Here is a 27441-nt window from a genome sequence, read left to right as displayed (position 1 = left end):
TTTAAAAGAAAAATATTTATTTGCTTACCTATTTTGTTTTTACATAGACTTCATATATTACATTTGCATATAATTGTTTTAGTTTAATTACAGTCACATTTATTTAATTTTATGAATAATATTTCATCAGTAGTTATAGATAATAAATGTCCTTAATGCCCTTAAGTATAACATAACTTGTTTAAAGCAGCCACATCACATAAACAGAAACTAAATTTTATTTTTTAGACCAACAGAAAGAAATTGATTGAGAACACTTACGGGAAACAGGAAGATTGGGTAAAGGCTGATTTAAGTTATTTAAAAAGCGGCTCACGGGTAAAAGTTTCCGCCTATACTTTACTATTATTCTTAAATATGATGTAAAATTCAATTATAATGCGTAAATGAACAGTTAATGCAAGCTAAAATTTCAATATGAATGAATATTGACTTATCTAGGGTTTCCACTCTAAGGCTTACATATGAAAAAATTTCAACACAAGATTAAGCTCTTATCACTAATGAAGAATAACAGACAATGAAGATTTTGCAAAATTATTAACTTAAAAAAGAAAATTATCGCTTAGGTTCGTGGAAATTCGTCACGTATAAGAGTAGGTAATAGGTTAACTTGTTTTTACGGATTTTCTTAAAAACAGCTTCAAAGATTTTGTTTAAACTTTGTGTACTTCTTATTTAGGCAATTTTACACAAATTATATTGAAAACCGTTCTCTGAAAACTTATTTTGAGACCACTTTTGGAGTACAACTTCAGCCCTAGTTAAACATCGTAAAATAGCATTTAAATAAAATTTTAAGTTTTACCACTAATTTATTATTAAACTTTACCTATTATTTAATTAAAATTCCAAATTTGAAGAAAATCTATCGAGCAGATTTTCAGGAATTAGCCAAAGAAGGTCAGAAGTAGAGGTGCTCATTTTTGCCTTAAAAAACAATTTCTAATGGAAAAAATATTTTTAACTACTTAATTCAACTTGATAATTTAATATTCTTTCATTTTTTAAAAGAAAAAAATTAGTATTATCAATTTTTAACTGGAACTACTTTTTGTATTCTTCCGCAAAACCATGTGCTTAGGTGTGACGTCATAAAGTAGTCCCAAATTATTTAGTTAAAAAAAGACTTCAAAACTATTAGTAGTGTGAAAAAATCATTTCTTTTATCTAAATTAACTTGTTATTAATCCATTTTAAATAGAATTATGCTTAAATTTGATTTTATAAAAAAACCAAGTTCAAATATGGCGACTAACGGATTTTTGCAGTCAGTTGCCATTGGGCTCCCGACCAGTCAACATCTATGCAGTTCACGTAAGTAACATTTTATTATTTATTTAATTAAATTCAATCAAATTTTTATTAAAATTAATAAAGTGATACAACTATATTAAATTTACGGAGTTTTAGATATTTTTTTACTAAAAAATTAAAAGAATTGAATTAGCACGTGGTCTACCAATGAATCTTGCATGTCTGGACAAGCAATAATTCTTATTTCTTTTATTATATTTCTATTTCACATTATTAATTTTTACATTTTAACATGAAATTAATTTTTATTATTATTTTAAATATAATTTTTAATTAAAAATTAACAATTTAGCATGTGGTCGACCAACGAATCTTACACGTCTGGACAAGCAATGATTCTTATTGCTTTAATTATTTTTCTAATTCACTTTATTAATTTTTACATTTTGAATTAAATTTAAGTTTATTGTAATTTTTAATTTATATATTTATTTTTTTGTATTGACTTGACTCTTGAAATAGCTTTAGCCCTTGGCATATTTCTTAACAACTTTTCTAAAACCATCAATAGTTCTAATTGTGAAGTATGTCATCCCGAACAGTCTTTACCTACCTTGAACAGAATAAGCAGGGGTTAAGCAAATTTTTGAAAAAAATAAGTAAGTAATAATATTTATTATTTTATTCAATAAAAACACTGCAAATTAAAATTTTATGATAGAAATTCAAATAGTTTAAAATAAAATTAATTCATGAAATCAATTAAGGATTCAAATGAAACATGCTACAATCTACAATTGATTGGATTTTGAAATAGTTGTAAAGCGCACAATAAGATAGGCAACCTTCACTTTGGAGTTAAGCACTGAATAAAAAGAAAGATATAAATATCTTTGATTTAAAATACACTAAGGGAATTTATATGATTCTTATGAGTAATGGGCTAGTCAATTACTTCATTAAAAAAATTGTAAGCTATGGAAAGATGATAAATGAAAAGTCGGATAGTGGCAGATGCCCAGTGTAAACAAATGAACATGGAATATGACAGAAACGATTTATTAAATAGACTTAAAATATACAATAAAAGAAAGTAATATAAATATATAAAAGGAACGCAACACATCAGCACATCACTAACTTGAACACATAGGATGGTAACCCGCCGCTATGGTTATATTTTCCTTAAACGGTGATGGCCACTAATCAAGTTGAATACTCATCCCATCTAGCGGCGGGGTGACTAGGCTCGAGTCGTACTTTGCTATGAATGCAATACTTGACACGCCCCCTCGAGGCGAGCCGGGCAGATTCCGGACATCTTAAGCCCTTGGATGCACGAGAGGTGTTTAGCTCTAGGGAGTCCTTTCGTCATAACATCGGCCAGCATGTCTTCGGAGCTCACATGATGGATTGTCAGCTTCTTTTCCTTCAGTGCGTCTCTGACGAAATGGAACCTAATGTCGATATGCTTGCTTCGATTATGAAAAGTCGGGTTCTGAGCTAACTTCAACGCACTCGCATTGTCCATATGCAGGTTGACATTTGCTACATCCTCATAGCCTGATTCCGTTAGAAAACGTCGTAGGTAAATGGCCTCTTTGACCGCCTCTGACAGTGCCATATACTCGGCCTCTGTTGTCGATAAGGCTACAGTTTTTTGTTTCCTGGAGTCCCATGTTACCGGTCCTCCTCCAAGCAGGAAAACATATCCAGTGTACGATCGGCGATCCACGCCGCAGTTTCCCCAATCGGCGTCCACGTACCCTTTAAGAGGTTCTTGATTACTATAGTAGGAGATGCCACAATCAGGGGTTCCCTTCAAATAACGAAGAACTCGTTTGGCTGCAGTCCAGTGTGTTCTGTTGTAGCAATTGTTAAACTGCCCCAAGTAGCTGACCGCAAAACTCAGGTCTGGCCTGGTAGTTACTGACAGGTATGTTAACGCACCAACAAGCTCCCTGTAAGGTAAATGTGTGAATTCTACCTGATTGTGATCTTCGGTCGGCTTTGTCAGCTTTGTGTGCTGATCCACCGGTGTGGACACAGGTTTACAATCGGTCATTTCGAACCGATTCAAGATTTCGGAGATATACCCCCTTTGATGCAGATTGATCTTGCTTCCATCTTTCGAGAATTCCATCCCTAGGCAACTTTTCACATCACCCAACTCCTTGACTTCAAAGTTTTTCGCCAGCTCCTTTTTAATGTACTTAATAGTTTCGCGGCTTTTAGAAATCAATAAGATGTCGTCCACATACACGATTACTAGTGTCAAGTCTTTTGCGTCTTTCATCCGATAAAGGCAGGGGTCAGACGTCAAAGGTACAGCCCCTATCGAGGTTAAAGCCTTGTTTAACACCTTGTTCCAAGCTCTTCCGGCCTGCTTCAGGCCATATAACGCCTTTTTTAATAGGCATACTTGATTCTCTTTACTTAGGTTGCGAAGCATTGCGGCGGATTTCTCTCTAATGGATGCGTCACTATCCTCCAGTAACATTTCCAATAATCGTCTTAGCTGTTGAGGAGGTTCCATGTATATGGTTTCCTCTAGGTTTCCCTGTAGGTAAGCGGAGGTGACGTCAAGTTGCTCCATGAACATGTTATCTCGAGCGGCTAAAGCGACTGCCAACCGGATGGTGCTGAGGCGGGCGACCGGAGCGAATGTCTCGTTAAAATGTATTCCTGGTTCTTGGGTAAACCCCTGAGCAACCAGTCTAGCTTTCATTTTATCAAAACTGCCGTCTGCTTTGAATTTGTTCCGTAGGATCATTCGGCTCCCAATGACTACAGCGTTACTAGGTCGATCGACAATAGTCCAGGTGTCATTTTTTACTATGGACCTTACCTCTCTCTTCATGGCTTGGTACCATTGATCAGCATCGGGACTCGATAGAGCACGATTCATAGGTATTTCGCAGGTCATGCTGAATTCATCGGGCTCGGTGTTATCCGCCTCTTCTCCCTTCATGTGATATATCTTTTTGGGTCTTCCGCGTCTTCCGGTTTTGAGAAGTGTGGGCCTTCCAGGGCCTCTGAATGAAGCTCCTGTTTCTTCTATTTCCTTGTTGCCTTTCGATGTTTTTTCTTTATCTTCTTTCGCAGGTTGTATTCCCGCTTGAGAGTCACCTTCTTCATTTTTCTCCGCAGGATTATTTAAAATTATGACTGTTTCCCTGGGTGCTTTCCCGACCTCTCTGTCCTCGACTTCAAGGATCTTGTCATTTTCGACTTCTCTACAAGAGTTAGTCAACTGTTCCACAAATTTAACGTCCCGACTAATCTCAACCTTTTTTTCATCGGATAACCATATTCGGTATCCTTTACACTTATCTGAGTACCCGATAAATCTACCTTCCCTGCTGCGAGGCTCTAGTTTTCCTTGACCAGGATTTCTGTTCAAGCAATAGACTTTTGACCCAAAAATGCGCAGGTGATTGATATTGGGTTTATTCCCTTTCCATAATTCGTAAGGTGTCTTTCCGTGTAAACTATTTGAAGGACATAGGTTTCGTAAGTAATTCGCAGTGTTAACTGCTTCGGCCCAGAAACTCGGAGGAAGTCCAGACTCTATCAGCAGACATCTTGCCATGTCCATAAGTGTCCTGTTTTTCCTTTCGGCCACTCCGTTCTGTTGCGGGTTGTGAGGTACGGTTAGTCGCCTGGCAATGCCACGCTCACTAAGCATCTTGTCGTATTCCTTGTTGACGTACTCGGACCCGTTGTCAGATTGAATACATTTGACCCTTTTTCCCTTTTGATTTTCCATCAGGGCTATAACTTCACGAGTCTTCTCGGTGACTTCATCTTTTGATCTGATAAATCTGACTTCGCACCATTTGGACTTGTCGTCGATGAACACTACGAAATATTTGGCCTTTCCATTGGATTCTGTTCGGATGGGTCCACATACGTCGGTATGTATAATTTCCAGAAAATCACTTTTTCGGTTTGAAAACTTCGGAAATGGAGCACGAGTCATTTTTCCCTTGCAGCAGACATCGCATGTGGGGTTTTCTGTAGTTTTTACGATGTTTGGGCCTTGGATAACCCCGTTCTTCACACTCTCAACTAGGTCCTTGAAGTTAAGATGACCTAGGCGACGATGCCATGTTTCAAGTGATGTGTCATGTCTCGAATTATATGCGGATGCACCTGGTAAAGGCTTCAATTCACGGACGAAAAACAAATTCCCAACGCGGTCAGCCAATAATTTCACATGTCCATTCGGGTCAATTATCTTGGCCTTCTCCCGCTGAAATAGCACTTGATAGCCTTTGTCTGTCATCTTACTTACGGATAGTAAGTTTGTGCGGAGTTCAGGCACATGTAGAGTGTCGTTCAACGTGATCTTTTTGACTTCACCGAAAACATCAGATGTAAAGGTTGCTGTGCCTGCGGACACAATTTTTGACGAGCCGTAATTAGCTAACTTCAATTCGGATTCATGGGCGGTTCCTAAACTTATGAAGTCTTTTGGTTCGTTGCTCAAATGTGAGGTTGCCCCGCTGTCGAGGCACCATCTGTAACTAGTATTCATTCCTACGTTTTCCGAACCAATCCAGGCGCACAACGACAGGTCTTCTTCTACCTGTTTTGCAACATTGTTGACGTCCCTCTTCTTATAGTCTTTACTTCTGCACTCAGAAGCCTTGTGGCCAAACCTTCGGCATTTATGGCATTGAAATTTAAATGGCTCCTTGGTATTATTTTTGCAAGGTGAAGCTTGATGGGGATTCGCACTTTTATCTCTGTTTCTGTACTTGAACTTCTGGTGTTTATTGTACGAGTACATGGCGTTTTGTGGAGTTTCCGCCCTACTATTATTTCTTGCATCGCTCTCTTCAATTATTTTAATTCTTAACGATTCCGGGTCTGGCAGTTGATCCCTCGATTCGATTGCACATCTGAAGTTCTCAAAACTTATGGGGAGACTATAAATTAATAAGATCGCAAGTAAGTCAGGGTTGATGGTTACTTCCATATCATTTAATTTGTCAACAGCATCAAAAAACTTTCTTAGATGCTCACGAATATCTTCACCTTCCTGCATTTTTTGCAGTATTAATTGTTTTAACAAGGTGGCCTTTCTAGCTGGCCCCTTAGACTGATATATGTCTTGCAACTTAAGCCAGACATCTCTAGAAGTAGAACAATTTTTAATTTGTTTAAGTTCAGGTGGGCTAATATTTAAGATTATATCTGATGTAGCTTTACTGTCATTTCTTACCCAGTTCTCAATAGCTTCCTTGTTCGAGTCGGCTGGTTCCGGTTTCTTATTTTCTCCATTGACATAGCACCAATAATCATTTTTAATAAGAAGGGCTTTCATCTGCAACTTCCACGTATCATAATTGTCCTTTGATAAGGTTTCAAAACGTGAGAAATTAGCGATACTCATATTGTTACAATAAGACAAAACCGTAGTAAATTATTACAACCGAGGTTATTTTTCGGAACAAGTAAAAACACAAAAAAATATACGAAATAAAAATGCAACCAAGTAGAACTGTTTTTATCACTTATAATAGTCTGGGCCCATAACCTGATAAATGAAAAGTCGGATAGTGGCAGATGCCCAGTGTAAACAAATGAACATGGAATATGACAGAAACGATTTATTAAATAGACTTAAAATATACAATAAAAGAAAGTAATATAAATATATAAAAGGAACGCAACACATCAGCACATCACTAACTTGAACACATAGGATGGTAACCCGCCGCTATGGTTATATTTTCCTTAAACGGTGATGGCCACTAATCAAGTTGAATACTCATCCCATCTAGCGGCGGGGTGACTAGGCTCGAGTCGTACTTTGCTATGAATGCAATACTTGACAAAAGATCCATCAATTTATATTTAAAACAATTGGAGGACTTTCCGTTTCCCTAAAAAGATTTCTTATATTCTTAAATATATTATACTAGACTGAAGGAAATTAAAATATTATTCAAGGTTTATGAGAAATTTTATAATAATAATTCTTCCATTACACGTCGATACAGCAAATCTTAAAACGTTCTCAATTATTGAAAACAATATCTAGGTTTTAAGTTTGTACAATGCATTAATAATCCTTAACCTTATGGTTATTGCGATAATCGGTAGGTGATTTTTGGGGAGCGAAATCTGATCTCTACCTCCTCGAGGTGCTCCCTGGGCAACTACTCCCGGGAGTAGGCTAACAGAGACAGTACAAGTTTCAAACCTCAAAATTTCTAGTATAATCTTTCGCTTCAATGTTAATTATAATTCCACTTATTTTACATTTTCATATTTAATTAATATGGTGTAACTAATAGCATGATAATAATGCATGAAAAAATTAAATCATTTCACTAATTGCATGTTCGCTACTCACCTAAATAAATACTTGGAATTATAATTATTTAAAACTATTTAGTGGCCACTAACGATATTTTTACTCGGTTTTCTAAGACTAAATATGAATCAAATATAGCGACAAATTAATTATTGTATTAGATTTATCTCGGATACACATCCTGCACAACACTTCGCGACAAAAAACACTGGCTCCGATTTTATACATTACACGTTTCATTGTTTTAAAATCTTTTGTTTCTTGGTTGATTTGTTTAATTTCAGGCGGGGGTTTCAGTTGTTAATCGTCTTGATTCTTGTATTTCGTTTTCTTTGTTAGTTTTGCAGACTTTGTTTTCTTCAAGTCTCTATCTTTTTGTAAGTCCACCTACCCACCAGTCCGATCAGAAGAAACTATATCTTAGGAATTTCAATTGATGACTAAAATATCTAGTTTATAAGTTAGGTTAAGCTTAGTTGTTAATTGGGCATGTGAGCCCATGCCATATAAGAAAAAACCATATCTTAGGAAATTCAAAGGATGGATAAAGTATCTAGTTTATAAGTTAGGTTAAGCTTAGTTGTAAGATGGGCAAGTATACCCCTCCCATATAAGCAGAAACCATCACAAATGAATTTCAATGGTTGACTAAATTATCTAGTTTAAGTAACTTAGGTTAAGCTTAGTTGTAAGAAAGGCCGTATGTCCCTGACATATAAGAAGAAACCATATCTCAGGAATTTCAATGAACGGCTAAAGCATCTAGTTTGTATCTTAGGGTAAGCTTAGTTGTAAGTTGGGCAAGTGAGCCCCTGCCATATAAGAAAAAACTATCTTAGGAATTTCAATGGATCGCTAAAGTGTCTAGTTTATAAGTTAGCTTAAGCTTAGTTGTAAGTTCGGCAAGTGTGCTCCTGCCATATAAGAATAACTATCTTAGGAATTTCATTGGATGGCTAAAGTGTCTAGTTTATAAGTTAGGTTAAGCATAGTTGTAAGTTGGGCAAGTGTGCCTCTGTCATATAAGAGGAAACTATTTTGAGAATTTCTATGGACGGCTACAGTGTCTAGTTTGAAATAAGATACAAACCTTAGAAGAAACCATATCTCAAGAATTTCAATGGATGGCTAAAGTATCTAGTTTGTATCTTAGGTTAAGCTAAGTTGTAAGTTAGGCAAATGAGCCCCTGCCATATAAGAAGAAGCCATATCAAAGGAATTTCAATGGATGGCTAATGTATATAGTTTGTAAGTTAGCTTAAGCTTAGTAGTAAGTTGGTAGTATGCCACTGCCATATAAGAAGAAACCATATCTCAGGAATTTCAATGGTCGGCCAAAGTATCTAGTTTATAAGTTAGCTTAGGCTTAGTAGTAAGTTGGCAGTATGCCGCTACCATATAAGAAGAAACTATCTTAGGAATTTCATTAGATGGCTAATGTATCTAGTTTGTAAGTTAGATTAAGCTTAGTTGTAAGTCGGGCAAGTGAGCTACTGCCAAATAAGAAGAAACCATATCTCAAAAATTTCAAAGGATGACTAAATTATCTAGATTATAAGCTTAGTTGTAAGTTGGGCAAGAGAGCTACTGGCATATAAGAAGAAACCATATCTTAGGAATTTCAATGGATGGCTAATGTATCTAGTTTATAAATTAGCTTAAGATTAGTTGTAAGTTGGGCAAGTGTGCCCCTGTCATATAAGAAGAAACATATCAAAGGAATTTCAATGGATAGCTAAAGTGTCTAGTTTGTATTAACATACAAACCTTAGAAGAAAGCATATCTCAAGAATTTCCATGGTTGGCTAAAGCATCTAGTTTGTATCTTAGGTTAAGCTTAGTTGTAAGTTGGGCAAGTGTGCCCTTGCTATATAAGAAGAAACTATATCTCAGGAATTTCAGAGGATGACTGAATTATCTAGTTTATAAGTTAGGTTAAGCTTAGTTGTAAGTCGGGCAAGTGAGCTACTGCCAAATAAGAAGAAACCATATCTTAGGAATTTCAATGGATGGCTAAATTATCTAGATTGTAAGTTAGGTTAAGCTTAGTTGTAAGTTGGGCAAGTGAGCTACTGCCATATAAGAAGAAACCATAATAATAATAATAAATGTCTTTATTAATTATAATTACATCTATAAACATCACAAAATTAATAAATCACCTACAAAAGAAAATAACTAAATATACTGCAATCATTTTATATTTTAACTAAAGACACACCTCTTGGTCTTTAGACCGTCAGAGTGGAGTCCTGTTACGATAACTAAATAAATGCTCTAATGAAAACAAAAGTAAAGTAGTAAAATACAAAACTGAAATTAAAGAAAAACAAAACAAGTTCCGACTTAAACATATAAAGAAAACCAATCTATAGAAATTATTTTAAATTATACTAAGTCCTAAGTTGATAGGCATGCTTACAATATTTCACTAAACATCTCCAATCTTTCCCGTTAATGAACTCAAGTATTTCGCTGGCGGCTAGAAAATATTTATTAAAACAGTCCTTCCTTATTTCGCACATTGCCGGACAAATAGCTAAAAAGTGAAATAAGTCCTCGTTTTCAGTGTAGCCACACATCTCACACTTGGTACCATCAATTTTAAAGTGTTTGTAGTTCAGATTCAATAAATCTCCTCTACATTTAAAGAGCCAACTAACACTATCTAATGACAATGAGCAATCATATAGGTAGTGGTTATTTAGTTTAAACTTTAGTTCTCTGTGCAGCGGAAAACTATTACAATTCATAATTTGTTGATAATATTGTTCTTTAAAGTCTTCTAAAATACGCGTACGGATATGATTGAGACTATTGCGCCATAATTCAACATTGTTACAATTAGCCAAACTTAATGAAATGTTTAAATTAAATTTTTCAATATAATGTTTAATCTCTCTGAACCAAGAAATATCTTTTTTAATTACTATTAAGGCTAGAATTTTTGGCAGTCTATTATCAGATAGAGACAAAACTTTAATTAAATAATCAAAATGAAGTTTGATGGTATAAACAAAAATGGGGTATAAATTTGTTTCTAAATAGAGAAAAGCGGAAGGAGTGTATTGAGGCAGTCCGAATAGTTTTTTAATGAAAAATCGCAACACTTTCTCAACTTCATTATGCAATTCTCCTCCCCATACTTGGGCGCCATAACAGAGTATGCTCCTACTAACCGAATTGAATATCCGTAATTTATTTAGGTAAGAGATGTTCTTGTTGTCCATAAACTGCCGCCATACAGTATTCAAACCAACTTTCACTTCACTTACCTTATTGACAATGTGTTTACTGAAGGACAAAGTAGGCGTGAGACGGATCCCTAAATACTTGTACTCATTTACAACTTCAATATTGTCTGTACCGAGATGCCATTTATCCGATTTCGCAAGCCTCCCCCCATTTCTAAATATTAATACCTTGGACTTCTCTAAATTAATCCTTAAACTCCAGAATAGGCAATATTCCAGAAACGAGTTGATCATCCTCTGTAAGGAGTGCGGATCAGATGCAAGTAACACTATATCATCGGCGTAGGCGAGTAATTTCACTTTACCACCGCCCTCCAGACAAACGCCCCCATCTAAATGAACTTCCAAATCGTTTATGTACAGGGAAAATAAAGTTGGACTGAGAATACAACCCTGTCGGACACCTGTTTCAGTTAAAAAGCTAGGAGATAATCCATTGGTACACCACACGTTGGCTGTCGTTTTAAGGAATAAATTTTTAATAGATTTAATAATTTTTGTGGAAAGGCCTAATTCACAGAGTTTATAAATCAGCGCGTGACGGTCTATGCTGTCAAATGCCGACTTAAGATCAACAAAGAAAGCATAGACTTTTTGCCTTTTCATCTTAAGTTTTAATTTAACTAAATTGACTAAATTAAATATGTTGTCTACAGCAGAATAACTCTGTCGAAACCCGGCCTGGAATTCTCTTATTATTCCATTACCATTTGCCCACTCAACTATTCTATTTAATATTAGACCAGAATATAGTTTGCTTATCGTGTTTATAAAAGATATTGCTCTATAGTTTGTTACTAAATTTTTATTTCCTTTTTTGTAAAGAGGGAATATGATTGATTCTCTAAAACTAGATGGAATGGTACCTGATTCGAAAATTCTGTTGAATATACCCAATAATAATGTTAAGAAGTTAGTGGGAGCATACTTATAGAATTCAAAAGTAATTCTATCTTTACCAGGTGCTTTGTCATCCTTAACTTTAAATAGAACACGTTGTAACTCATCCATAGAGAATGGGCTATCAAGATATTCGTCTATATTAAGAGGTTCGACGAAAACTATTTTTTCCACTAAGCAAGGAGGACTGTATAAAGCTTTGAAATAATCGACCCATTCCATAACGGCAATATTGCCCACCGTCCATTTATTGTTCTTTTTAAGTGTCCGCACCACTTCCCAAAATTCTTCACTTTTATTCGTACTATTCAGACGTTCAATACACTTCATAAAATACTCCTTCCTCTTATTCTTACAAAGCTTTCTGTAAGCATTGTTACATGATATATAAATTAATTTATCATTTTCATTTTTTGATTTCCTACAAACTTGTAATTGACTAAAAGATTTACATCTTGCAATATTACATTCCTTGTCATACCAAGGATTATTTGATCTATATGTAGGCCTAACATTTTTATTATAATTCGATGCACTAAAAATTAAATCAGTAACAAAACTCACACCATCCTCCTCGTTGTCCGAAATGTAGCATATATTATTTACAAGCTTTCCGATTTTCTCCTTGTAAATAGAACCATTCTGCTTTTTCCAACACATTTTTGGCAAAAGGGGAAGGATTAAATTATCACAAGGCACGCTCAATATCGCAAATGAGGTAACAATAGGCATATGGTCGGAATAGATTTGCATATCAACTTTAAAATTATCTACATAAGAAAGTAAATCTAAATTAACGCAAGCAAAATCTATTACCGAATTACCAGCGCCACCCATATACGTAAAATGACCCTCTTTATCGTTCTCCGTTCTTCCATTCAATATTACAAAGCCATAATCGTCAAAAAATTGTAAAATCTTTTTCCCATTAGTATTTACTACATAGTCTTTGGATTTTCTATTCAAATTTTCAATTTCTACATCTGACACATTATAATTTTTAGGTAAATGCTGTAAAGAGCCGAGCCTACAATTAAAATCTCCCACCAAAAAAATATTTAAATTGTAATTGATTGAAACAAAATTTAGCAGCTCCGTGAAATCCATTTCCCATTTATTACAGTTAAGATAGACGGGAAAAATATACATACAAAAATTATTGTGCTTTACACAGATCAACTCCTTGTTTTGAATTTGACAGAAAGAAATAAATTTACTGATAGTACCTTTTAAATTTATACCATAGAGGCAGCCACCCGAAGCTCTCCCAAACTTGGAATCTCTTTTTGCTGGAATCCACAGTACATGAAATCCACTAAAAGTTATCATATACTCCTCTTGGTCCTTAGTTTCCACAAATGTTTCAAAAAGTAAGATAATGTCGAAATTTAATAGATATTTTAAAAAACCTGAATCATATTTTTTATTTTTCAATCCGCAAATGTTGTAGGCCAGAATGTTCAGTTTCATATCCTTTTGTGGTTGCTATATTTTACCATTATTGGATTCACATTTTTTTGTTCCGGTTGGTTTTGGTGAGCGAGGCGTGTAGTTGAACTGTTCCAACTTAAGTTTCGCAGCTGAAATGTCTATATCCGATTTGGTTCTTTTATGTAGATGCTCCTTTTTCCCTATGATTAGAGGAGTTTCACTATTTTTAGCGGGTGAGTGGGTTAGCTCTCGTTTTTTAGCTTGTTCTGACGTCGTTTGTCCAGCCTCATTATAACGCTCTTTAATGATCAACTTATCATACCTAATGACTGCGTACTTCCCCGCTTTTCGAGCCTCTAATAGTTTCGGACGAAGACTCTTACGTACATCTGCCACCTCCTCAGGAAAATCCTCAGCAATCGCTATTTTAGAACCTTTTAACTTGAAACAATTTTTAAGAATTAATAATTTCGTTCGAAGTTGAGTAAGACCTATTAAAATAGGCCGTGCCTTATTTTCTTTCGAAAATTTACCTATTCTTCTTACACAATCAAAGTCGGAAGTTGTCAGATTCAACTGTAACTTCTCACTCAAAAATGCACAAACAAAATCCTCCTGCTCCCAATAGTCATTGAATTCTTCATCAATACCGAATAGCAACAAATTTTTCCTTCTCACTTCTCTTTCTAGGCTATTCACTCTAAATTTTAATTGCTGATAATTTCCCTGAAGAGCCTCTATCGATTCTTTAATGTCTGATATTATTAAGTTCCGGTTTTTTTCAATATCAGCTTTCATTTCCTCTTTAAATTGTTTCATAAATTCCAATAATTGACTATTATCCATTATCTCAACTAAATAAAAGTTGAATTTAGTTTTATTGAATTAATTACTAAATATATTTATTATTTATTAACTTCTCAATAAAGAAATTTTTAAACCCAAGAGAAACAAAAAAGTACTTAATTAAATGAAACGGGATTATAAAGAGGCTGCCGAAAGCACCATTGAAAGAAAGTTAAATGTTCGATATATTGATAAACATACTAGTAACAAAAGTTAAAGTCAAGAAATAAATATTTATATTCACGTTTAAATAAACAATTCAACTCTTCTCCCACTTCACCACCTTTCTACACGCCCCACTACTGATTTTAAATGCATAAATCCCCACTGCCTTTTAAAACCATATTAAACAAACTTTTTCAAAGTCAAATAACTATAAAACGGCTCGATAAAAATCTTCAAATTTTTTATATGTTCACTAGCCTTCACTGATTAATATCTATGCCAATTTTCAAATTCCTACAATCTTTACAAACCGTACTTTCAAACAAAAATTTTAAGAGCGATGTTCACTGTACGAGAAATAACACAAGACTCTCTCATAAGAAGAAACCATATCTCAGGAATTTCAATGGACGGCTAAAGTATCTAGTTTATAAGTTAGGTTAAGCTTAGCAGTAAGTTGGGCAAGTGTGCCCCTGCCATATAAGAAGAAACTATATTAGGAATTTCAATGGATGGCTAAATTATCTAGATTGCAAGTTACGTTAAGCTTAGTTGTAAGTTGGGCAAGTGAGCCACTGCCATATAAGAAGAAACCATTTCTTAGGAATTTCAATGGATGGCTAAATTATCTAGTTTGTAAGTTAGGTTAAGCTTACTTGTAAGTTGGGCAGTATGCCCCTGCCATATAAGAAGAAACCTTATCAATGGAATTTAAATGGATGACTAAATTATCTAGTTTGTAAGTTAGGTTAAGCTTAGTTGTAAGTTGGGCAAGAGAGCTACTGGCATATAGGAAGAAACCATATCAAAGGAATTTCAATGGATGGCTAAAGTATCTAGTTTGTAAGTTAGGTTAAGCTTAGTTGTAAGTTAGGCAAGTGTGCCCCTGCCATATAAGAAGAAACTATCTTAGGAATTTCAATGGATAGCTAAATTATCTAGTTTATAAGTTAGGTTAAGCTTAGTTGTAAGTTGGGCAAGTGTGCCCCTGCCATATAAGAAGAAACTATCTTAGGAATTTCAATGGATGACTAAATTATCTAGTTTGTAAGTTAGGTTAAGCTTAGTTGTAAGTTGGGCAAGAGAGCTACTGGCATATAGGAAGAAACCATATCAAAGAAATTTCAATGGATGGCTAAAGTATCTAGATTGTAAGTTAGGTTAAGCTTAGTTGTAAGTTGGGCAGTATGCCCCTGCCATATAAGAAGAAACCGTATCTCAGGAATTTCAAAGGATGGCTAAAGTTTCTCGTTTGTAAGCTAAAAGAGCCCCTGCCGTATAAGAAGAAACCATATCTTAGGATTTCAAAGGAAGTTTAAAGTGTGTAGTTCGTAAGTTAGGTTAATCTTAGTTGTAAGTTGGGCAGTATGCCATTGCTATATAAGAAGAATCCATATCTCAGGAATTTATAAGGGTGACTAACGATTGTAAGTTAGGTTAAGCTTAGTTGTAAGTTGGACAAGTGTGCCTCTGCCATATAAGAAGAAACCATATCAAAGGAATTTCAATGGATGACTTAATTATCCAGTTTGTAAGTTAGGTTAAGATTAGTTGTAAGTTGGACAAGTGTGCCTCTGCCATATAAGAAGAAACCATATCTTAGGAATTTCAATGGATGCCTAAAGTATCTAGTTTGTAAGTTAGGTTAAGCTTAGTTGTAAGTTGGGCAAGTGTGCCCCTGCCATATAAGAAGAAACCATATCTTAGGAATTTCAATGGATCCCTAAATTATCTAGTTTGTAAGTTAGGTTAAGCTTAGTTGTAAGTTGGGCAAGTGAGCCCTTCCAATATAAGAAGAAACCTTATCAAAGGAATTTCAATGGATGCCTAAATTATCTAGTTTGTAAGTTAGGTTAAGCTTAGTTGTAAGTTGGGCAAGTGAACCCTTCCAATTTAAGAAGAAACCTTATCAAAGGAATTTCAATGGATGACTAAATTATCTAGTATGTAAGTTAGGTTAAGCTTAGTTGTAAGTTGGGCAAGTGAGCCCTTCCAATATAAGAAGAAACCATATCTTAGGAATTTCAATGGATGACTTAATTATCTAGTTTGTAAGTTAGGTTAAGCTTAGTTGTAAGTTGGACAAGAGTGCCCCGGCCATATAAGAAGAAACCATATCAAAGGAATTTCAATGGATGACTTAATAATCTAGTTTGTAAGTTAAGTTAAGCTTAGTTGTAAGTTGGACAAGTGTGCCCCTGCCATATAAGAAGAAACCATATCAAAGGAATTTCAATGGATGACTTAATTATCTAGTTTGTAAGTTAGGTTAAGCTTAGTTGTAAGTTGGGCAAGTGTGCCTCTGCCATAAAAGAAGAAACCATATCACAGGAATTTCAATGGATGACTTAATTATCTAGTTTGTAAGTTAGGTTAAGCTTAGTTGTAAGTTGGGCAAGTGTGCCTCTGCCATAAAAGAAGAAACCATATCACAGGAATTTCAATGGATGACTTAATTATCTAGTTTGTAAGTTAGGTTAAGCTTAGTTGTAAGTTGAGCAAGTGTGCCTCTGCCATATAAGAAGAAACCACATCAAAGGAATTTCAATGGATGGCTAATGTATCTAGTTTGTAAGTTAGGTTAAGCTTAGTTGTAAGTTGGGCAAGTGTGCCCCTGCCATATAAGAAGAAACCATATTTTAGGAATTTCAATGGATCTCTAAATTATCTAGTTTGTAAGTTAGGTTAAGCATAGTTTTAAGTTGGGCAAGTGAGCCCTTCCAATATAAGAAGAAACCTTATCAAAGGAATTTCAATGGATGTCTAAATTATCTAGTTTGTAAGTTAGGTTAAGCTTAGTTGTAAGTTGGGCAAGTGTGCCCCTGCCATATAAGAAGAAACCATATTTTAGAAATTTCAATGGATGTCTAAATTATCTAGTTTGTAAGTTAGGTTAAGCTTAGTTGTAAGTTAGGCAAGTGAGCCCTTCCAATATAAGAAGAAACCTTATCAAAGGAATTTCAATGGATTACTAAATTATCTAGTTTGTAAGTTAGGTTAAGCTTAGTTGTAAGTTGGGCAAGTGAGCCCTTCCAATATAAGAAGAAACCATATCTTAGGAATTTCAATGGATGACTTAATTATCTAGTTTGTAAGTTAGGTTAAGCTTAGTTGTAAGTTGGACATGTGTGCCCCTGCCATATGAGAAGAATCCATATCAAAAGAATTTCAATGGATGACTTAATTATCTAGTTTGTAAGTTAGGTTAAGCTTAGTTTTAAGTTGGACAAGTGTGCCCCTGCCATATAAGAAGAAACCATATCAAAGGAATTTCAATGGATGACTTAGTTATCTAGTTTGTAAGTTAGGTTAAGCTTAGTTGTAAGTTGGGCAAGTGTGCCTCTGCCATATGAGAAGAAACCATATCTTAGGAATTTCAATGGATGACTTAATTATCTAGTTTGTAAGTTAGGTTAAGCTTAGTTGTAAGTTGGGCAAGTGTGCCCCTGCCATATAAGAAGAAACCATATCAAAGGAATTTCAATGGATGACTTAGTTATCTAGTTTGTAAGTTAGGTTAAGCTTAGTTGTAAGTTGGGCAAGTGTGCCTCTGCCATATGAGAAGAAACCATATCTTAGGAATTTCAATGGATGACTTAATTATCTAGTTTGTAAGTTAGGTTAAGCTTAGTTGTAAGTTGGGCAAGTGTGCCCCTGCCATATAAAAAGAAACCATATCAAAGGAATTTCAATGGATGACTTTTTTTTTTTTTTTTTTTTTTTTTTTTTTTTTTTTTTTTTTTTTTTTTTGGCCTTTTGCGGTTAACAAATTAGCCATATTAATATGGTGTTAATATTGGTGAATGGATGACTTAATTATCTAGTTTGTAAGTTAGGTTAAGCTTAGTTGTAAGTTGAACAAGTGTGCCCCTGCCATATAAGAAGAAACCACATCTCAGGAATTTCAATGGATGACTTAATTATCTATTTTGTAAGTTAGGTTAAGCTTAGTTGTAAGTTGGGAGGTGTGCCCCTTAAATATAAGAAGAAGCTATCTTAGGAATTTCAATGGATGCCTGATACAATTAGTTTAGAAGGCAGCTTAGTTTTAACTCAGGAAGTGTCCGTCCTTCAGCTCAGAAGAAAACCATATCTTTGGAACCTCAGTAGTGAATCTCAAAGTAGTTGATAAGTAGTATTATAAGGAAATTGTTTGGAACAAATAGTTTATTTAGTTACATACTGACTATAATAGTAATTTCAGTGCAGGTCATCTAATAAATACACAACTTAAACTGATTTAAGTCAACACAATTTGTATTTAGGTAAAAGAGTGACATTGATTGGAAGAAGAAAACGGTCGAACCGGTTGAAAGCGTACTCTGGATTCTGAGAAACTTGTCGGGATGGTTTCATTTCAAATTCGTCTAAGGGTAGATCTTTTCTCGTTATTATTGATAGCATTCTCAAAGCAGTCTTATTGTTTCTACATTAATAGCTTTGCAGTCAGTCGGAAATTTTTAGGACTTTTATTTTTAATAATTGATTCACTTACTTTTACAAATTTCGATTGTAATCTTGCATTTTAATAATAATTATAATTCCACTTATTTTACATGTTCATATTTAATTAATATGGTGTAACTAAAAGCATGATAATAATGCATGAAAAATTAAGTCGTTTCACTAATTGCATGTTCACTACTCACCTAAATGAATACTTGGAATTATAATTATTTAAAACATTTTAGTGGCCACTAACAATGTTTTTACTCGGTTTTTTAAGGGCAACTGTGAATCAATTTACACAGACTAATTAATTATTTTAGTAGATTTATTTTAGATACACATTCTGCACAACACTTCGTGACAAAAAAAACACTAGCTCCGATTTTACCCTTTACACGTTTCAGTTTTTTTTTAATTTGTTGTTTGTTGGTAGATTTGTTTAGTTTCAGACTGGGGTTTTTGTTTTAATAATTGTCTTCTTCTAGTTTTTTGAATTTCGTTTTCTTTGTTGGTTTTGCAGACTTGGTTTTCTTCAAGTCTGTATCTTTTTGTAAGCCCAATTACCCACCAGTCCAAAAACCCCTTTCTTTCCGAACGCATTTCTAATTATCCCCTTATTTCCCTAATTGCCCCATCCTATATATAACCTAGAAATCTAGGTTTACGTCATTCTAGTCACTGGTCTATGCAGACAGGTCTCCCCGTATATCCCTCAATCACTAAACGATTGATCTACCCTATTCCCTTTTCCTCCAATTTTTTCCCAGACCATTTTTACAAGCTCCATTGTATTATGGAGTTCTACGTATCCCTAAACCTGCTTAAATGACCATCTAGAATGCGGATGTGGGTAGAAAGGCGTTCTTTGGGGAGCGAAAACTGATCTCTACCTCCTCGAGGTGCTCCCCGGGCAACTACTCCCGGGAGTAGGCTAACAGAGACAGTACATTTTTTAAAGCTCAAATGAAGCTTCAATTTAAATTTTTTCCAAATTTAATTAAACTTTATAAATAGAAATATATTCATAAACGATAAGCGAAATGATTACAAATTAAAAACTGAGAGTTTTAAAAGAGTTGTAGAATATGCTAGTGTTATATAAGAAAAATAGCTTAAAAAAAATATACCATAACTACTCCAGTTCGAACTTGAAATAAAACTAATAATATTTCGTCAAGTTATTTCTACAGCAAGCGTGTTTAATTTTTTTCTGTATTGATATCTTCTTTTCGCTTAAATTTGCCTTTTTCCTTTTATGATCAAAACTTAAATTAACTAGCGAAAAATTCATTGCCAGCTAAATATACAATTTCTGTACTAATCTAGGAATCAGGGTCCTTCTTAAATCAATAATGGTTTATTTACAAAAACAAGTAAAAGTGATAAACAGAAAAATATATACATAGCGATACTTCATAGCAGAATAAACATTCTGACCTGACAGAATTAAAGAAGGCCTTTTGTTAGTTTAAGTGTAGTTTATTTAGTGACGTTACACTGAAATAACTTTATAGTTTACCTAACAAATTAAACTATTCATGTTCCAAACAATTAGTTTTAAGTATAGTTAAGATAATTATTAAGATCAAGGATAATGAAAAACATCCAATGATAATGAAGATGTAGAATCAAACTTTGATGTGGAAACCAAAAAATTTAAATGCTACTTAGTTATAAGTTAGTTTTAAGTAACGCTAATCCCAAGAGGTGTTGAGGAAAACAAACTTTGTTTAGTTAAGTTAGTTTTAAGAGACTTTAAGTTTGTACATTGTATTAAAAAAAAAGATATCTCTTACTATTTTTCTCCCTAATCCTTTTGATATTAAGCATCAGTATGACATTAAGTTTTATGACGAAGGGCAAAGCAGCTGTGATATGGAAGCCAAAAATGGTTAAAACGAATTAAATAAATAAGAAGCTATAGAAGTGTGCCAAACCCTGACACACAGTGATGTGGTAGTCAAACATAGTATTAAATTAATTAATTTTGAAAATTTGTAGCAATAAGTGTGATGCAGTGATGTGAAAACAAAAACATTTTGTTAACATAAGTTAATTTTAGAAAAAAGCTTAAATTATTCTGGGGACATATTATTGTTTAGCTGTTAATTAGTTAAAAGATATGTTAAAGAAACGCTAATTCCAAGTTGCGATAAGGAAGCCAAATGCCACTTAAATGCTTATTATTAATAAGTTAGTTATAAGAAACGCTAGACTTAAGCTGAGATGTGGAAAAAACCCATAATTTAATCAATAGTTAGTTATAAGCTAGTTTTTAGAAAACGCAAGCTCTAATGCTGTGATGAGGAAACCAAACATCGTTCAGTAATTAAGTTGGTTAGATTTAAATAATAGTTATAATTCTGATGCAGTGATGTGGAAACCAATATGTTTTCAAACGTAATTTAGTTATTAAGTTAGTTCAATAAGATAGTTATAATCTTCATGAGATGATGTGAACACCAAAAATCTTTCAAACGTAGTTAAATTAGTTAGTTTACTAACTTTTAAGTAAGTATAAACCAGAAGCTGTGATGTGAAAACGGTGTAATATAATACGAAGTTATATGATTCGCATATGTACCAACTTTGATGTCACACATGAGATGGATAAATAGAAAAAGGAATCTAATTCTACAATATGTTTACGTATGGGACATATGTTTTTGACATTCACATCCAGGTAAAAAAAAAAAAAAACTTAGTTTTAAGAATTAGTTTTAATGAGTCTGGAATGACGTTATGGATGAGCAAAGTGGATATGGATGAAGGAATGGAATGGAAGTCCTCGAAATATTTTGGATGTAATGGTAGATGGCTCAGCGGACAATGGAGAAAAGAATTTGTTCTAATCAATTTGGTGTTGGTTGTAATTGGTCCTTTCGTTGTTGCAAAATCTTAGTTTCTTTTTTTTTTACGAAAATGTTTATTGGATCTATTGTAGTTTGTATAATCTCGCATTTGCTTTGAGTGCTATAAGTTGAATTGATACTCCAAAAAATGATTCACATGGACTTTATAAAAACAATTCTTTCCTAGTGTTCCATACCCAGTCGATTATTAATCTCAACTGAATTATAATCACTGCTGCTCATCATTGAATATTTTGGAAAACAGATTTGTAAACACTGTTCTTATTAGTATTGACCCTCTACATTTATCATTAGCATTTATGTATTTTATTATTTCTCTCATAACTAAGACTGTTGATTATATAGGCATTTATTCCTCCTGAAACTCATCAGTATTGACACACGTTAGAATTTTGTAAAGTTACAAGTTAATACTTGATTAAATGTTTCTTAGTGAATCTTTCCCTTATGTATTAGGAAGTAAGAATTGAAACTGACTATATCATAAGTGACCATAAAAACTAATAGATGGCACTAGTTTTAGTTACATTTAGAGTAGCGATAGAATTAAGAATTAGTTAGGTATAGTTGTAAGAATTAGTTATAGAAGTAGGTATATTTTTAAGCACTAGTTATAGAAGTAGGTATAGTTTTAAGCACATTTAAAGGCCATCATATCAGTTTACATTCATTGAAAAAGTTCAGGTGTAGTGAGAAGCAGTTTTAATAGATAACTAACCTAATTTGTTTAAAATTCTTACTCCTCTTACATTATGTTACCAACCAGTATAAAACTAGCTGCTACACCAACTTCGAATAGAAGATAAGTGAATTTGAAGCTAATTTCCAGACATTCAATTTTACTCTTTTATTCCTCTAAAACTATCTGCACCTTACGCTCCTTTGCACGTTAATAAAAAAACAATTGCTAGCTTAAATGTGACACTTAATTCTTCTAGAGTTCACTACTAATACGATATATTTTTAAAGTATGGTACCATACTACTTATATCCGGGCAAATATAAAATAAAACGGTGCGATTTGTATTAGCGGTCTTCTAGGAAACGATAAAATCCGGGTATTTAGATAATCCGTGAACGTCAAAACATTCGCTATTAAATATCCACCGTCCGACTTACTATTTTATTTTAAAGAGTTTAAAAGATTATTCGGCGCGGAGCGTGTTCGAGAAGTAATACGGTGTGGCAAACGGAACTAATTCGGTTGCCGGTGTATTTCGATAGTATGTGATCTCTAGAACATTTATATACGACATATGTCGCCAAACAATTAATTTACTGTTATTAATGTGCCAAGCAGAACTGGGCGCAGAGCATTATGTATGAGTTCTAATTTAGTGAAATTGCTTGTCTTACTTCGAATTGTGGCTTCAGTCTCAAACAGTGTACGGTTTTATGTGTATATTATAATTTTGGTTAAACATTTAAGTAGAATTTAAATTCTATAAAATTTCAAAAAATGTGCTTTTATTTAATAAGTTCAACGTTTTGAATTTAATGTTTTGGGATAGTTTTTCTTTCTGTTGAGAGTTTAATGTTCATGGACTTGTTTTCGCTGCAGTAGATTAACAATCCTTAGGGGTTAAACTCTAAATAGATGAAATCCTTTTTTTAGATTCGAAACGTGTGAAGTTAAATAAAAGTATTTTTGTCTTTATGGTTAATGTAAATTTTAAACGTATTAGTAATCAATTATTTAGAAGCACATGTACTTCTTTTCTTTTTGTGTTTACTTTGACCTTGATCTGCGAAATCTGAGTAGATTGTTAGGCGAACAAAGAGCTTCGTTTTGTTTGGTTTGTGTTCTAAGTGAATTCTCGATAGCTGTTCTTCAGACAAAAATGGTCCATTGTAAATTAATTGTATCTTTAAAGGCAGTTACTTTTGTAACGGAGATAGTAAATGGAAGTAAAGCTGAAACCTCTTTTTTATGATTCTTTGATGTTCTTGGTTCGTAGATTCTTTGTAGGCTGTTATTTCTGCTATGCAGCTAGAACATGGAACTAATCCAAACCACCGCATTACGTAAATCTACGTCTTATGAAACTCCAGCCTAGCAAAAATTAGAATAGAAAAATCATTAGTTTTTAAGTTTACTTAGTTATAAGATGAGGAATTTTTAGCTATCATGACAGAAGAAAGCTATATGATTGGAATCCCAATGGGTGCCAGCTGAAATCTGTTCTAAGTTAACTTGGCTACAAGACAGGAGAAATGAACCCTTTATGTCAGACGAATGTAATATCCTTAGAATCGCAAAGGTTGCCTAACCAAATTCACATTTTACGAAATATCACAGGATGCGATAGGTGTTTAGTTTATCAAGTAATGGTTTAGATTAAGCTTTTAAAGTTCGCGATTACATTTTAAGACTTAACCTATTGGTGTTCACATCTTTTGCAAGTAATTAAGTAATTTAGAAGTAAACCGTATGCACCCTCAAATTCAGACGAAAGCAAAATCTTAAAAATCTCAATGGCTGCCAAAGGTGATTGATTAGTAGTTAGTAAGTAAAGTTAGCTGTAAGCCATACGAGATTAGTTTGTATGGGAATAGAATAATTTAACCTTATACTCTTGTACGCGATATTAACTCAATGATTTTATTTTTTATTCACATCATCTGCGGTTAGCTTATTTAGATAGTAAATAGTTTTTAGTTAGCATAGTTATAAGTTGGGCATTATGCCACCGCCTTATTAGAAGAAACCTTGTCTAAAGAACCTCAACAGATGCCTTAGTAATTAGTTTATAAGATGTTTTAGTTGTAAGTTGGGCAAGTGAGCCCCTGCCATATAAGAAGAAACCATATATTAGGAATTTCAATGGATGGCTAAAGTATCTAGTTTATAAGTTAGGTTAAGCTTAGTTGTAAGTTGGGCAGTATGCCCCTATCATACGAGAAGAAACCATATATGAGGAATTTCAATGGATGGCTAAAGTATCTAGTTTGTAAGTTAGGTTAAGCTTAGTTGTAAGTAGGGCAAGAGAGCCCCTGCCATATAAGAAGAAACCATATATTAGGAATTTCAATGGATGGCTAAAGTATCTAGTTTATAAGTTAGGTTAAGCTTAGTTGTAAGTTGGGCAGTATGCCCCTATCATACGAGAAGAAACCATATATTAGGAATTTCAATGGATGGCTAAAGTATCTAGTTTGTAAGTTAGGTTAAGCTTAGTTGTAAGTTGGGCAGTATGCCCCTATCATACGAGAAGAAACCATATTAGGAATTTCAATGGATGGCTAAAGTATCTAGTTTATAAGTTAGGTTAAGCTTAGTTGTAAGTTGGGCAGTATGCCCCTATCATACGAGAAGAAACCATATATTAGGAATTTCAATGGATGGCTAAAGTATCTAGTTTGTAAGTTAGGTTAAGCTTAGTTGTAAGTAGGGCAAGAGAGCCCCTGCCATATAAGAAGAAACCATTTCTTAGGAATTTCAATGGATGGCTAAAGTATCTAGTTTGTAAGTTAGGTTAAGCTTAGTTGTAAGTTGGGCAAGTGAGCTCCTGCCATGTAAGAAGAAACCATATCAAAGGAATTTCAATGGATGGCTAAAGTATCTAGTTTGTAAGTTAGGTTAAAATTAGTTGTAAGTTGGGTAAGTGAGCCCCTGCTATATAAGAAGAAACCATATCTTAGGAATTTCAATGGATGGCTAAAGTATCTAGTTTATAAGTTAGGTTAAGCTTAGTTGTAAGTTGGACAGTATGACGCTGCAACATTGAAAGAACCATGTCTTAAGAATTTCAATGGATGCCTGATGTAAATAGTTTAGAAGGTAGCTTAGTTTTAACTTAGTGAAGTGTCCGTCCTTCAGCTCAGAAGGAAACCATATTTTTGGAACTTCAGAAGTGGATCTCAAAGTAGTTTGTTTGGAACAAATAGTTTATTTAGTTACATACTGACTATAATAGTAATTTCTGTGCACGACATCTCATAAATACAAAACTTAAAACTAATTTAAGTGAACACTTCAATTTTGTTTTGCAGACTGTTGAAGTGCTCTTGAAGTATTGGTATATGTTTAAATTTCACTTGTATTTGTTTTTCTACACTTAGCATTATTGGTGCATTAAAGTGGCTTTTTTTCTTTTGGAACAGACAGAGTATATTTCCTGGCAATATATTTTTATTAATTAATCTTCGTTTTAATAAAAAAAAAAGAAGGTTGTATTTAGGTAAAAGAGTGACATTGATTGGAAGAAGAAAACGGCTGAACAGGTTGATTGCGTACGCTGGTTACTGAGAAACTTGTCCAAATGTTTTCATTTCAAATTCGTCTAAAAGTAGTACATCTTTTCTCGTTATTATTGATAGCAGTCTTAATGTTTCTACATTAATAGCTTTGCAGTGAGTCGAAAATCTTTAGGAGTTCTATTATTAATAATTGATTCACTTACTTTTACAAATTTTCTAGTATAAACTTTCGCTTCAATGTTAATTATAATTCCACTTATTTTACATTTTCATTTTGAATTAATATGGTGTAACTAATAGCATGATAATAATGCATGAAAAAATTAAATCATTTCACTAATTGCATGTTCACTACTCACCTAAATGAATACTTGGAATTATAATTATTTAAAACATTTTAGTGGCCACTAACAATGTTTTTACTCGGTTTTTTAAGACTAAATGTGAATCAAATATACCGACTAATTAATTATTGTGTTAGATTTATTTCGAAAACACATCCTGCACAACACTTCGTGACAAAAAACACTGGCTCCGATTTTATACATTACACGTTACATCGTTTTAAAATCTCTTGGTTGATTTGTTTAATTTCTGGCGGGGGTTCCACTTGTTAATCGTCTTCTTGTTCTTTCTTGAATTTCGTTTTCTTTGTTTCCAAAGGTTTTGCAGACTTTGTTTCCTTCAAGTCTGTATCTTTTTGTAAGCCCAATTACCCACCAGTCCTAAAACCCTTTTTTTCCGAACGCCTTTCTAATAATCCCTCTATTTCCCTAATTGCCCCATCCTATACATAACTCATTCTAGTCTTTGGTCTATGCAGACAGGTCTCCCCGTATATCGCTCAATCACTAAACGATATTCTTACCCTATTCCCTTTTCCTCCAATTTTATCCCAATTCATTTTTACAAACTCCATTGTATGGAGTCAACGTATCCCTATGCCTGCTTAAATGACCAACTAGAATGCGGATGTGGGTAGAAAGGCGTTCTTTGGGGAGCGAAAACTGATCTCTACCTCCTCGAGGTGCTTCCCGGGCAACTACTCCCGGGAGTAGGCTAACAGAGACAGTACACTTTTCAAAGCTTAAAACTAGCTTTCACTAAAATTTTTCCAAATTTAATTATACTTTATAAATACAAAGATTTTCATTAACGATAAAACCTCCCTTAAGGGGGAAGTGGACTAGCCACTTCTTTGGGGACCTTGGCGTCCATGCGGGTACCCTAGCCTAACAATACGAACAATATGCAGTAACAGAACATATGCTCATTTTAATGCAATTTTTTTTTTTAAATTCAGTTAAATTAGACTTACAATTCTTAATGTTTTCTAAAAAATCAAAGAAAATCTATTACTTACTTTCCTAAATTCTTAAAAAGAAAATGTAGATTGCTAGGTGATTAAACTGGGAAACAGAGCACTCATATTTCTCAACGTTTTCCAAATGAAACAGCCTGCAGTCTTGTACACCTCTAGACTGCATTTCTGTTAAAATTCAATATATTTATTGCAAAAAACCAAAACACTATTTAAAGAACCAAAGTATTCCACTTTTGTTCATTATTACCTACAATCACAACACACCAAAAGAAATGTATACTGTACATTACAAATGGAGGGAAACTTCTAGAATCATGTGACCCCACTTTTCAGAAAGACAGTGTAGCAATTATATATTTAATATTTAACAATATGAAATATGTTATAATCAATTGAAAGTATTTTTAAATTTTA

General features: G+C 33.8%; 1 long non-coding RNA gene across 1 annotated transcript; it reads right to left on the bottom strand.

Annotated features, from left to right (window-relative positions):
• LOC141447470 (uncharacterized) lies at positions 1 to 27268 on the bottom strand. Its single transcript, XR_012454357.1, has 2 exons — positions 27067 to 27268; positions 1 to 1870 (listed from the first exon to the last, which is right to left on the bottom strand). It is a non-coding gene; the product is annotated as an uncharacterized lncRNA (long non-coding RNA).
• Between the last annotated feature and the right edge of the window lie 173 nt (positions 27269 to 27441).

Source organism: Rhodnius prolixus, unplaced genomic scaffold (genome assembly GCF_049639745.1).
Source record: "Rhodnius prolixus isolate KJV_2025 unplaced genomic scaffold, Rpr scaffold_7, whole genome shotgun sequence".
NCBI classification, from domain to species: domain Eukaryota; kingdom Metazoa; phylum Arthropoda; class Insecta; order Hemiptera; family Reduviidae; genus Rhodnius; species Rhodnius prolixus.
This window is presented reverse-complemented; position numbering and strand designations above follow the sequence as displayed.